This window comes from Amphiura filiformis, chromosome 18, assembly GCF_039555335.1.
Source record: "Amphiura filiformis chromosome 18, Afil_fr2py, whole genome shotgun sequence".
NCBI lineage: Eukaryota > Metazoa > Echinodermata > Ophiuroidea > Amphilepidida > Amphiuridae > Amphiura > Amphiura filiformis.
The window spans coordinates 20,585,712-20,599,551 of record NC_092645.1 but is presented as its reverse complement, the minus strand read 5'-3'; the positions used below and the strand labels follow the sequence as shown (position 1 = coordinate 20,599,551).

Genomic DNA, 13,840 nt, shown 5'->3' with positions numbered 1-13,840 from the left:
GAGGAAGCACGTGGCAAATACTATTGCCGCGGGCGCCATTTTGGAAGGTCACATGATGTGTCAAATGATTTTTGTGAATTCAAATACTCACTGTATTTCATATCTTATGCTTGTAGTATATTTCCTTTGTATTATCGATAGTTAGTCTTAATTTCGACATTACTATATCAACAAGACATTCCCTTATCAAATTAAAAGACTTTCTTGCAGAAACAAATCACTGTGGCCTGATGGGATTATAGTAGTTGACCCACTTCCGCCCGGTCTAACCTTGCTTGGGGGCGCTTTTTACTATCTTCAACAGGTTCGATTCGCTAAACTTACGACACCTTTATGTGGTGACCTCAATCACATGGGCTGAGTAAGAGTTGATGTTAATTATTCATAACCGATCGATACCTTGCCTCACTTTGTTGAGAGCAAGCCAACAAAATTTGCCATAGGTTTGCGTGGCTAAACAAAAGCCGTGAATTTAGTGTCACCCCCTGGCTTTGCTCCTATCAAGCAAGGGCAGTCAGGGCAGTCATCTAATAATAATATTATACCAGAGAGAAGACTGGTTTTCCAGTGCATGGGGCCGCCAGGATGATACTAATTTAATGCTTTTAAAAGGTATTTCTAGTATAATAGCTCTCCATACACAAACGAACAAACACAATGGAGGGGTCACTTTGCCATGCAAATGAACGAGTGTCGCACACCTGATTATACAAAAGTCCCGGGGGGCACTTCAATTTGAAATGGATATAGGTGTCGGGCTGGCACTTTCGCACTAAGGGGCATTCGGTGAGAGCAAAATGTAAAAAATATGGGGTCATTGGGTGAGAGCATGATTTTTGGCATTCGGTGAGAACAAAATGTAAAAAATATGGGGTCATTGGGTGAGAACATGACATTTTTTTAAATGGAATCTTTGGGTGAGAGCCGAAACAGCGCAACAAAAACCTCGAAAATCAAATTTCTACTGTCTGTTCAATAAGCTTAGATTCTTGAATTTTTAAGATATTTGAAAAAATAAAAACTTGTGGCCAAAGTCATCAAAGAAAAGTGTGAGCACAGGGTTAGACCTAACGTGATTTATACTGTTCAAATATCAAAGTTCAATTTAAAACCCCATTTCTTTTCAATTTTGCCTCATTTTAGGCAGTTACTTGGGTCCACCGAAAGGGTTCGCGACCTTTTTACAAATCGAGTGGGACGGTCTATTCTCGACTTAGGGCATAGACCCTATCCAATTTAGCAAAACAATCTGCCCACCAATTTGTCCTGCCATTTCAATTGTTATACCGTTCCGGTTATTGGATAGGTTCTATAGGTGATGATGGTCCACCGGTTTTTGTTACACGAAATTATATGGCGCGATTACGTTTTATGCATAACATTATTCTAAGCATTATTTTTCTCTAAACAATTACATTAAAATTATGGATTTCGTTCTTCAACTGGTTTACAATGTAAATTGAGTTTTGTTTAATACCACCATTCCTTCCCAAGAATATCAGCATTCGCTTGACATTTTCAGATACAGTGACTTTACAAGAATTGTTTTCTGTAACCTGATTGTTTTAAATAATATTTTCTTGTACAAAAGTTCTTTTGTTTCACGGTTTTTTCAGTTTGTATTCAACAAACAAAACGAAATAACAAATTGAAAATAAATGTGTAGTTTTATAATACCCATTCTCAGACCCATACGCAAAATAAATAAATAAATAAATAAATAAATAAATAAATAAATAAATAAATAAATAAATAAATAAATAAATAAATAAATAAATAAATAAATAAATAAATAAATACGCAAGGAATGTATTCATATAAGCTGTGCCTATTTTAGAAAACCTTAATTCATAAATAATAACGTATTGTTTCAACAGTAGGGTTTCAACACAAATTAGGCATACTGGCAAATATTTTGCTGGATAATACTTCCTGATGCGGATGGTCGAATAAATACTATCTCTGCGCATTGTGACATTCGTCCCCATTGCTCTAAATGGGTTGATTAAAAAAAGTTTATGGTACCCGACGTTCTACGGCTTTTTATAAAAAATATCGCGGGAAAAGATCAAAATTGAAAAGAAATGGGGTTTTAAATTGAACTTTAGAATTTGAAAAGTATAAATCATGTTAGGTCTAAGGCTGTGCTAACACTTTTCTTTGATGACGTTGACCACAATTTTTTATTTTTTCAAAAATCTTAAAAATTCAAGAATCTAAGCTAATTGAACAGACAGTAGTTCTAAATGGCTTCAAATTTCTTTGTTTTATCAAAATAAGTGACAAAATCAGTGATAAATGAAAGTTGCTGTTAAAATTGAACAAGTAAGGGTCTTTGGGTGACAGATCAAATGAAAAAATAAGGGGTCTTTGGGTGACAGACCATGTGTTCGTAAAAATATATGGGGTCTTTGGGTGACAGCGATGCTGAAAAGGGGGTCTTAACAGCCCTACATACGCGTCACCTCCAAAGTTGGAGTGCCCCCCCGGGACAAAAGTGTACTATAAATCTCGTGTCATTTTTTTGGTGTCCGATTTGAGTAGTCCATACAGGACCAACGCAATATTTAGTACTATAATCAACGCCGTCAGGCGTTGGTCCTTATAGATCCGACATATCCTCCCTTGGAAAGTCAAGGGAAATGTCAAACTGACTAACCACGCCTACTGACAGCTACTGGCGATATTTAGCCAATCAGATTAGACTTGCCTTCCACCTGCCAACTACTAGCTTCCAGCTACGGATCTAACACCACTATTGCGTAACGATATCGATAATCATGTCCATTCATTCATTCATTCAATTTATCTATGTCCTCTTCAATCGCGATCAATGTTCATCATCCACGTGAATGAGCATTGATCTGATTTTACTTCTTCACAGGGTTACTAAACCCGCGAGGTGGTAGGCAATTGGCAACTGTTGAAGATTTTCCCCGGGACTTTTGATGTGTGACTTCTAACAAAAGCCACTGGTTCCCGTAGTATTCCCCATTCAAACTAATTCAATGCACGACCTCGGAGTTACCTGCATGACTTTGGCGGGCTATTTTGAAACAGTCATGGTTGCACATGCAGGTACTTCTTTAGAATGTCCTAAACAAGGTATAGCAGTCGTTGATAGGACACGCAGCTTATAGAGCGTGTTTATAGTGAGCCAGATTATGCGGTATTTAGCTGGACTGCCACGCAGTCTATATTTGTTTATGTTTTACTAACCATTGCAAATCTAGACTACGCGGTAGTTTAGCTAAATAACGGAAAGATTGTCTCACTATAAACACGCTCATAGAACATGGATTTAACTTCTATTCTTGTCCCATATAAATCAATAGTTAAGAAGATACTTGGCGATTATTTGACCCGTGATTCGGGCTGAAATGTTCTTTTTCAAGTTCTTCACTTTGTAGGTTGCGCACATTATACAGGGTTTTTTTTGGGGGGGTGGCCATCGTTTCATTTTCTCATTAGGCCTCAGTTATTATTATTTGTTTTACAATAATATAAAAATAGATGACGCCGCTATTTTGCATGCTTCGAATAAACTAGGAATTCAAGAAGTTACCCGCCAACAGACGAAGGGAGTTACAGTTTTTTACATGGACATGGTTTTCCGATAGGATATGGGAAGAGCTTTATTTTCCAGTCAGCACCAATTTTAAAATGTCGACATCGCCATAAAATGTAGTAATTTACTTGATTTGTAGTTTAGTCCAATTCCTATTAAAGTGAAGTAGGCCTATTCACTTTCTTTACTAACATAATATTTCAAGAGTTTGTTTCCAAAAGGCATTAGTTCAATGGCTGCCTTGTGTAACATTTTGCTGGAATATTTTTACATTCTAAAGTTTAAGTGACATTTAACGATTGGAATGGATATGTTTGCACATCTGGCTTATTCTCTTTCAATAATAGATTTGCCCCCTAAAATTGTCAAATCCAAGGTTTTAAAATGGCTGCCATTGCACTTGATGCCTTTTTCTTCTTCGCACGTGGGAAGTTACAGGGATTTGCAATTATTTGCCAAAATTGTTATAACTATTATATTCTACTATGCCAATGTTATTAGAGTGGCAAGGTTAAAATATCCCACAAAACAGTCTTTGGACTTAATGCCTTTTGGAACCAAACTCTTCATTTAATGATGTTCAAATTTTCTCCATTATTTTGGGACCCTGGAATAAGGCAAAAAAAGACCATCGCTTAATTCAATACATTTAATTTATGGGTAAAAATGGCATTTTTTGGTGATTTTTGTTCAGTTTTGACCAAAAGAACAAATTTTTATATGGGAAATTTTTGAAAATTTACATATACATCTTGCAAAGTGTATCAGTTTACTAAGATGGATGTTTGGATCAAAAACGCCAATCATAACATTTTTCTGCGACCTATGGTTTTTGACCTATGACCCCTTGGAATTCATAAGTAGGCCTAAAGTGGGTGTTTTTAGTGATTTTGGTGTGGGGGTACAAAATATTTTGGTGTATACAAAAAAAGGATCCAAAAAGTTTTGAATCTATAAAAAAAAGTGGTTCTAAAAGTTTAACATATGTAGGGGGGTCAAAAAAGTTTTGACATACCGAAATCAAAATTGTCCAGCCCCCAAGTATTTATGAACGTTCCCTTAGCTCTTTAAGTACTGTATCTCTACCAAATGGCAAATTAGGCCTATAAACATTTAGATTTTGCAGTGTTCATACAAACTCTGTTATTTCCAGTTAGGTGTTAAAGGCTTAATGTACGATTTCTTCAAATTTTAAATTTGTCATTATATATTCAAAATGCTGAAATAATACAGCAATAGGCCCTAATTATCGGGAATGGCTTCTGTCCATTTTGAACTGAAATAACGAGGTAAGCACTGCTTGTTATTGTGGCCATTTAACACGCAGTTCTATAGGAGGACATAAAGTTATAATTCTTGAATTATGACTTTATGTCGAACTTTGCTCTGTTTACCTACAAACACAACAAATGTGGCTGATTCCATTTAGATGCAAGTTGTGACTTGTGTATACATTACAAATATGCCATAAAATCAGGTTTGAAAAAAATTAACCAAATTCATATTATATAAGATCGTACATTATGACTTTAATAAATCAAAGTTCAGTTCCAAATAAACGGTGTGTAGAATTGATGTTCTTTTAGCTTTTTTAATGGTATCACGGTTAGGCCTATCGACAAATGTGACAATATTAAATAAAAAAAGAAAACAAACCTATAAATCATACAAATGACTTTTTGTTAACACTGATTAGGCCTACATTATCTCTGCACTGATATAGCAACAAAAAACTTTCATTTAATTCATACCAGCCCGATTTACACTGGTCATGGAAATAGTAGATATCTACTACTAGTACTGCATGCACTGGTAAGCGACCTCAAAAGTTTGTATTGCTTTGATTGCATTATCAAAATCAATCGATTGGGATACCAAGTACTTGAGATGACTTGAGAGTCCCAGTTATGTAATAGATGCGGTTGAATGATGGCCCGAATGATGGGCGGGGCTATTTTCCATATTTGGATTCATGACGTAACTTATCGACTGTTTGGTTTTGGTCACTGTTTATTATAATGAGGGTGCACTGCTGGGGGTAGCAAACGGATTTGTAAGGACCAACGCCTGACGGCGTTGATTATGGTGCTAAATATTGCGTTGGTCCTGTATGGACTAGATTTGAGCGCTGACATTGGAAAATGTTACCAATCAATAATGAAGTCGTGCGATCGACACCTACAACTGTTCAATTGGGCGACTTTATTGTTAGGTGATTTTATTCATACATTGGGCGTATCGAGCAGTTCGAGCTGTATCGGTTGGTCCGCAATTATATTTAATATAGTATTATAGGCCTACAAGTATGATTGGCTTTGCTTTATTGATTGATTCGGAAATAGTATGGCTATATGCTTCTCGAGTTATCAGCAAGTATATCACATTTGAGGTCCAGGGTAGACTCCTATATACGCGATGTTCATGTAAAATACTATGGTAGGCCTATACATAATAAAACACGATGTGGCCCGCGGCTAATGTCATTAAAAATACTACAGTAGGAGTGATATCGTAATTACTTCTACAAATCCTTATATGTAGACCTATTGGCAAACAATGTAGACAACTTACTTGTGTAGATTCTTATATCCGCCAGACAGAGCGCACACTTTGCCTATGCTGCTGAACTGTCCGTAGCGAAATGGTAGAGCAAAGCGTGTTCACTGAGTATCAAATGAGCGCCCAAACCAATTTGGGCGCTGCAATAGGTTTGTATTGTAGGTGAACCTCTGTTTTGTGTGCATGCGACAACTCACGCACACCCTTGGGATGGACTAATACAAAAGGTACCTCTCGTTCGTATAGGCGCTTTTACGTGACTTTCGTTTCATCATTTATTGACAGTAGCCTGCCTATTATAGCGTTAATACGCTGGTCAGGTCAGTTACCGATTTAATGGCGGAAGCCCTTTGTCTCGAACAAAAGGTACCTCTCGATGAATAGCGTGTCGGGAACTCCAATTGGCACAAAGGAACAATAAGCGTTACATAATCTATTTCTTCTCCTTCCTATATAAACTCCTTGCAGAGAACAGTAGCAAGCTTATCTTTTGATGTTCACTGATGTGTGTAGAGAGCGACATCCAACACGAGAAATTGGGTAGGCTAAAAAGAAGGGCGGTCAAAAAGTTCGTAGAAAAAGGTATGCTACTTTGTCGCACAGTATTAAATTTGGTCTCAATTGAAAGCTTGTTCCTTCAAAACATTACTCCAAAAATATTTGATTTTGCATGGCTGTGTATAGGCAGGACACTCTGCAGAGGAAGCTGACCTCCATGATTCACAGGTGCTTCCAGAAGTGAGCACAGGGCATTATGGAAATTTCTTCCGACTGTGGTGAAAACATAAATGAAATTTAGCAATATACAGTTACTGGTGATGAAGTTCTTAATATTCAACAGCAACGAAATGGTCCTAAGAGTTCAAGGATGGAATATTGGCGTCTTATAAAGATCATCCAAGATCCAAAAGACTTGCTGACGTCACCACTAGTATAAGTGCTAGTAAAGTGGCATTGATAACGAATAAAGAACCAAACAAGACCGATGAGATAGCCAGAAAATATGACAATATTTTCAACATTTTTATATCCATTATCCTTTGGGTATTCCGGTGTCTTCTAGATGGGGACCCGGAATCTTATGCCCAAAATGCCAGTTGACATAATCAGGTCCACACCTTCTACACACTTAGAGTGAGAACCGAGACAAGTTTTATCTATAAAAGGCTAAAGGTGATAAGGTATAGGCCTACCGGTATATTAATCACTGGAATATGAGTCCATTCAGTGGACGCACCTGGATCTCCCACCCATAAGAAGATCATCACTCGGTCACCATAGTGGAAGGTTTTCATCGCTATTTGCTGCAATTCAGGGAGAGTCTTGATGACAGTTCATAAAAGTACAATAATAGGCATATATAATATAATTTTGATAGTAAAATTGAGGCAAACCATGTGAACAGGGTTGGTCTTATTTTATTCTCAGTTTGTCTAGCTGCCATTCACGATAGAGGCGTCAGTTAAGTAAAGCAACTATATTGTGGTCCAGGTATGGCCTCCAGTTAGTGAAACCTATATATTTTGGAATTTTAAGCCCTACCTTTTTAATATCGGGTTTGCTGGGGATCAATGCTGGAGAGCCTTCACTGAAGAGTGGCTCATGGAACAATCGGAAGACTTCCATTCTGTTTGTGACGGGGGATGAGTAAAATATATTTTGCCAAATTGGGATGTGCCTTGAGCAATGTTTTGGGTTGTATTTGTTTTGAACATTTTTTGAGAGTCAAAATGTCTTAAATTGGGTCAGAGTTCAAGTTCTGGTCGTTGTTTGGCAGGGATTGGGACAAAAACTTGTGGAACGCAAATTGGGTTAAAATATTATGTTTTTGCAGAACGTGCAGCACAAATGATTGCAAATTGTCATGACATGTTGTGTAAAAAAGTTGAACTTTGTGTAAATAGAGAATTGAAGCTATTCATCATATTGATTGACATTTTGTAGCTAAAGTATGGTGCGCCTAAAACGTCATAATTGTGATAGTGAGCATGGTTCAGATTTTGTGCACTTTGCGTAAAAGTAGGCCAGGTTGAAATAATTTGTGACTAAAGAACATGTAGTTTTATAATTTACCAAATTTTTGCATGCTGATTGCGTAATCATATTTTGATTTAGGGTAAATGCTTTGTGTAGAGGTATATCCACCAAAAAAACGTTGACAACGTAAAGCAGCAAGTTTAAAAAGCCCCCACCTCGGCTCACTTTTTGACATTTGGTCCCATTTGTAAAAGATACTGATTTAATCTTTGTCATAATAATTATCAACTTAAAACATTTCCAGAAGTGTATCTTTAATGTGCCGATGCGATATTAAGTTGTTAGCATTCTGGAACGATCAGAAAGGTTATTATGTTGTTCTTGGCCAATATCCTATATATGTTTTGTTTTATAATAATAATTAAGTTCATGAGCAATGATTGAATTAAACGAATAACAAGTAGGCATGTTAATGGCAATGATGCCATTGTTTAAACGTTAAAAACACCGATTTGCTGTTGATATTCAAAATGGGACCAAGTTTCAAAAAGTGAGCCGAGGTGGGGGCTTTTTAAACTTGCTGCTTTACGTTGTCAACATTTTTTGGTGGATTTTCTTTCTTTTTATGAATGTAGCCAAGCAGATCTAAGCTTGGAAAGTCATCGGGTTACGAAGTACTCCATAAAACGAATAAAACGAAAAATAGATGTTTGAAATCATGTTATCCTTGATTTATGACAGTAAATAATTTAATAAAACTTTATCAGCCGTTTATTTTTAAAACTTGCTGGTCACAGCTACCGCGGACTGTAATGTTAATAGGGATACATATACATTTTAATATACTTTAATTATTCAAGGCAACTAAGAAAATGTAAATATGAACAACACATACACAATGTTGACGATGCCAGCGAGACACAGAGTCAGTCCCATTTACTTCAAATTGAAACTATGTAGCAAGGCTTATACTACGGAAGCGTCTAAGTGCCACGACTTAGCAAGATAATTATGTTTTGATGATTGTGGTTTTTGTAGCCCTGCGGGGCAATCTAGTTGGATATCCAAATTTCGCGGTTGGTAGTTCTTTGTAGCCATAGTTGGATTTCCCTATTAAGCGGCGGTTGTTGGCGGTCTTTCGCGGTTTGTAGTTTTAATATCCCTAATTCTTCATGCCCTACCCTCTATCGGGGGTTAATTTATAGTTTAAGCTCGTTGGATAACTATACTTCGCGGTGTGTGGTTCTTTGTAGCCCTGCGGGGCAATCTAGTTGGATATCCAAATTTCGCGGTTGATAGTTCTTTGTAGCCTTGGATTTCCCTATTAAGCGGCGGTTGTTGGCGGTCATTCGCGGTTTGTGGTTTTGATTTCCCTCATTCTTTATGTCCTACCCTCTATCGGGGGTTAATTTATAGTTTAAGCTTGTTGGATAACTATACTTCGCGGTGTGTGGTTTTTGAAGCCCTGCGAGGTAATCTAGCTGGATGTCTCTATTGAGCGGCGGTTGTTGGTTGTCTTTCGCAGTTTGTGGTTTTAATTTGTTGGATATCCCTGTTTCGCGGTTTGTGGTTCTTTGTAGCAGAAATTTTGAGTACCAAAAGGCCTGAAATCAGGCAATTGCCTGAAAACTGACATCTCTGTATGCTAGTCTCAGATTGATCACGCTGAAATTCTAAGCTCAAAATAGTTTCTTTTTAATATTTTTAGTCCAAATATTTCTTATGATATTGAGATACATATGAATTATAATATCACAATTTACTAATATATAAAAAAGAAGCGGCTGATTTTATCCATATGTTTAAAAACAGTACATTTGTGATACTTAATTCGGAGGTTTTTTCTGTGAACAGCAGTATACGTTCTGTGCATTAAGAATGTTTATAGTCCTTTTTCTCAAAGCAGGCATATCTCATTACATGACGTCAACTTTTTTCTAGGTCAGATCTGTCTCATTCGAAGGAACTCATCGCTTATGCTGGTTTTAAACGTCTCATTTTCTCAACAAAAAAAAGAGTCATTTTCATTGTCCTCATAATATTAGCTTGCCAATGATATGAGGTTCATAATAGTGCGCATGTACCAAATATGTATCAGTATGTTGCACTGATCATAATAAACTCAATGTGGCTTCACTGTTTATGTCATTAGGGTTTAATGTGATGCACATGATCTTTCCGATTAAAGTCTATTTTGGCTCAAATGTAGTATTCAGTCTGGTGAACAATTCTAGGGAGAGGGCCAAAAATATTTTGTCCAATATATGGCCGCCATAGCGGTCATTGAACTTTATACAAGGAAAAAATTCACAGTTGTTCAAACTGGGTTATAAACCATGCCAAACACTTCCCTGTATAAAGTTCGATGACCTATATGGCGGCCATGTTGGACAAAATATTTTTGGCCCTCCCCCTAGAATTGTTCACCAGACTGAATACTACATCTGAGCCAAATTACACTTTTCACAAAACTTTAACAATGGATGGTATCACCATTTTGCAGCACTATTATGGTTGTCCTGTGTTTGTACAGTTTCTCTTTAGTGTGGACATTTCAATGTCGCTTTAAACTACTTGCAGTTGTTAATCCTTTATTACATAATCGACATTTGAACGGTGTGGATCACTAAATGTTTCTGTAAATTACTTTTATCTGAAAAGCATTTATTACAGATCAGAATTGGCACTCATAAAGCGCTCCACAGACTCCGAGTATTGTACGTACAATATTGTATGCAACATATCTACGTTATTTAATCTATTGCCATTCTATTTCCAGTAATGTTTAAGTTCTAACGAATGTTTGATGACGAAAAATCGATAATATGTTACATGTAATATCTAGTAGAAATATATTATCGATTTTACGTCATCAAACATTCGTTAGAACTTAAACATTACTGGAAATAGAATGGCAATAGATTAAACAACGTAGATATGTTGCATACAATATTGTACGTACAATAAAAAGTCTGAATACTGCTTAAGGCTTCTCTTTGGTGTGGATCGTTAAATGTTCCTTCAAATTATTGGTGCAATTTAAGCCTTTATTACACAATTAACATTTGTAAGGCTTCTCTTTGCTGTGGATATTTAAATGTCGCTTTAAACTACTTGATTGTGCGAAGCTTTTATTACAGATTTGACATTTGTAAGGCTTCTCTTTGGTGTGGATATTTAAATGCTGCTTCAAATGACTTTGATTTGTGAAGCATTTATTACAGAATTGACATTTGTAAGGCTTCTCTTTGGTGTGGATTCTTAAATGTTGCTTCAAATTACTTGCTTGTGTGAAGCATTTATTACATATTTGGCATTTGTAAAGCTTCTCTTTGGTGTGGATATTTAAATGCTGCTTCAAATGACATGCATTTGTGAAACATTTATTACAGAATTGACATTTGTAAGGCTTATCATTGGTGTGAATTCTTAAATGTTGCTTCAAATTACTTATATGTGTGAAGCATTTATTACATATTTGGCATTTGTAAGGCTTCTCTTTGGTGTGGATTCTTAAATGTTGCTTTAAATTAACTTCTTGTGTGAAGTTTTTATAACACATTTGGCATTTGTGAGGCTTCTCTTTCGTGTGGATATTTAAATGTCGCTTCAAATGACTTAGATGTGTGAAGCATTTATTACAGAATTGACATTTGTAAGGCTTATCATTGGTGTGAATTCTTAAATGTCGCTTCAAATTACTTGCTTGTGTGAAGCATTTATTACATATTTGGCATTTGTAAGGCTTCTCTTTGGTGTGGATTCTTAAATGTTGCTTTACATTACCTACTTGTGTGAAGTTTTTATAACACATTTGGCATTTGTGAGGCTTCTCTTTCGTGTGGATATTTTAAATGTCGCTTCAAATGACTTAGTTGTGTGAAGCATTTAGTACACATTTGGCATTTGTAAGGCTTCTCTTTAGTGTGAGTCCTTAAATGTTTATTCAAATTACCTTCTCGTGTGAAGCATTTATTACAGATTTGGCATCTGTAAGGGTGCTCTCTGGTGTGGGTCCTTAAATGTTGCTTCAAAAGACTTGCATTACTTGTACCTTTATTACAATAATGGCATATGTAACTTAAAATGTAAGGCTTCTCGATGGTACCTCTGCAATGTGAATTCTTGCCATACCAATACGGTCTAATTCTCATCTGATGGTGATGTAGGTGGATCAGATATCGACAGGTGTCATGAAAATATCTTCTGCAATATTGACAAAGGTGAGGCCTCAGGTACATGTAGTAGAAGTTAGCGTTTAGCGGGCTTCTGTAATCCATGTTCTGAAAAAGAAAAGATACACACAAATTATATTCAGGCCTGCATGATATTGTTAATACAAAACATGTAAACTATTACCGTAATATTAAGCATTATATTATTTTAAAATATCTTGATTAGTAGTATGGCCAGCAGGGGGCAGTGGATCGAGTACCCCAACAAAAACTAAAAGAGAAAAGTGCCTCAGGACAAAAAATAAAAGAGAAAATTAGAAAGGCAAAGGAAAAGAAAAGGGAAAGGAGCCTGTTTCCCACTAGACTACTCCGTAGTCCACTTGCCCATACTCTGGATATTGCATTTAAGCTTAAAACTTCGATTTAATTAATTTGTGCACAATTGATAGATTTTCGCAACTGATCATTTTTTCAGTCACCGTACTGTTTGTCTTCCCATGTGGACTACTGACTTTGGATTGCGATTTGCATGCTTAACACTGCTGTCTACGAGCTTCTATGGATGAGATTGTCGGGTTTCTGGCCTACTAACATTGGCCATGATGTAATGCATCTTTAAATGGATCTGGCTTGTGATTGGTCGCCCAGATCTCGCTATGGTTTAAATCCTCCGGAGCTCTCCGGGCACCTGCCATTACCATTAATAACTACATGGTACACAACTATGCGGCCTTTGCGTTGGCGGAAACATGGGCGCGTCTTGTACCATGCTTGTATTTCCAGGCTTTGTGCATGCGGTTAAATTGGATTCATTTATACACTCCTTGATAGTGAGAACCAATCAGAGCCTCTGTTAGTAAATTACTAGCCGTGCATAAATGTTGTACAATTGCACGGGCGCGCACACCGCGTATTACCTGCAGTGCTTTAGGACGCGTTCAACATACTTGTGGGTTGTTGCATTTATATTTGCCTGCATTTTCCAACTTTTTAGTGACAATTTTGTTATAAAAATGCAAAAATCACAGGATTTTTTTCTCGTGTATGAAATAGGTTAATATATGCGTATCACTTGTTGCTCGAGAAATTTTACAAAATAATGCACTTGTACTGAGATGTTGATGTGTCTAATGCACTCCCCCCCTTCGTGGCTCGTGCATTAGACGCATCAACATCTCAGTACGCGTGCATTATTTGGTACAATTTCACTCCCAACAAGTGATATGCATGTATTAACCTATAACTGATAAACAAGTATGATTGACAGTGTTTGTGTTAGGGATCAAAGTTCCGTTTAAAATGCAATGTTCATACTCCCTGAGACTAGTATACTAGTCTCAGATACATATCAGTACTCCATAGTTGATTTTTAACTGGGACTTCGCGATTAATAAACTGGTTAATTCTAAGATCAGAATTGTTCAGTTAAGGGAAGGGCTATGAACGTTTGGACAGTATTTATTGTGGGACATTGGAGGACATCAGACATATCGAATTGCATTCTGAATACGAAGAATGGCCTTCTGATATCAAATAATTTTGATTTTTTGAAATTCGCAAT

General features: G+C 36.6%; 1 protein-coding gene across 1 annotated transcript in view; it reads right to left on the bottom strand.

The window, feature by feature from the left end:
* LOC140139400 (EGF-like repeat and discoidin I-like domain-containing protein 3) overlaps nt 1-6,164 on the bottom strand; it is a 38,498-nt gene extending 32,334 nt beyond the window's left edge. Inside the window, exon 1 of the mRNA XM_072161162.1 lies at nt 6,140-6,164. The gene's annotated coding sequence lies outside the window, so the exon portion shown is untranslated. The remainder of the gene's footprint in view (nt 1-6,139) is intronic.
* Nucleotides 6,165-13,840: the final 7,676 nt, after the last annotated feature.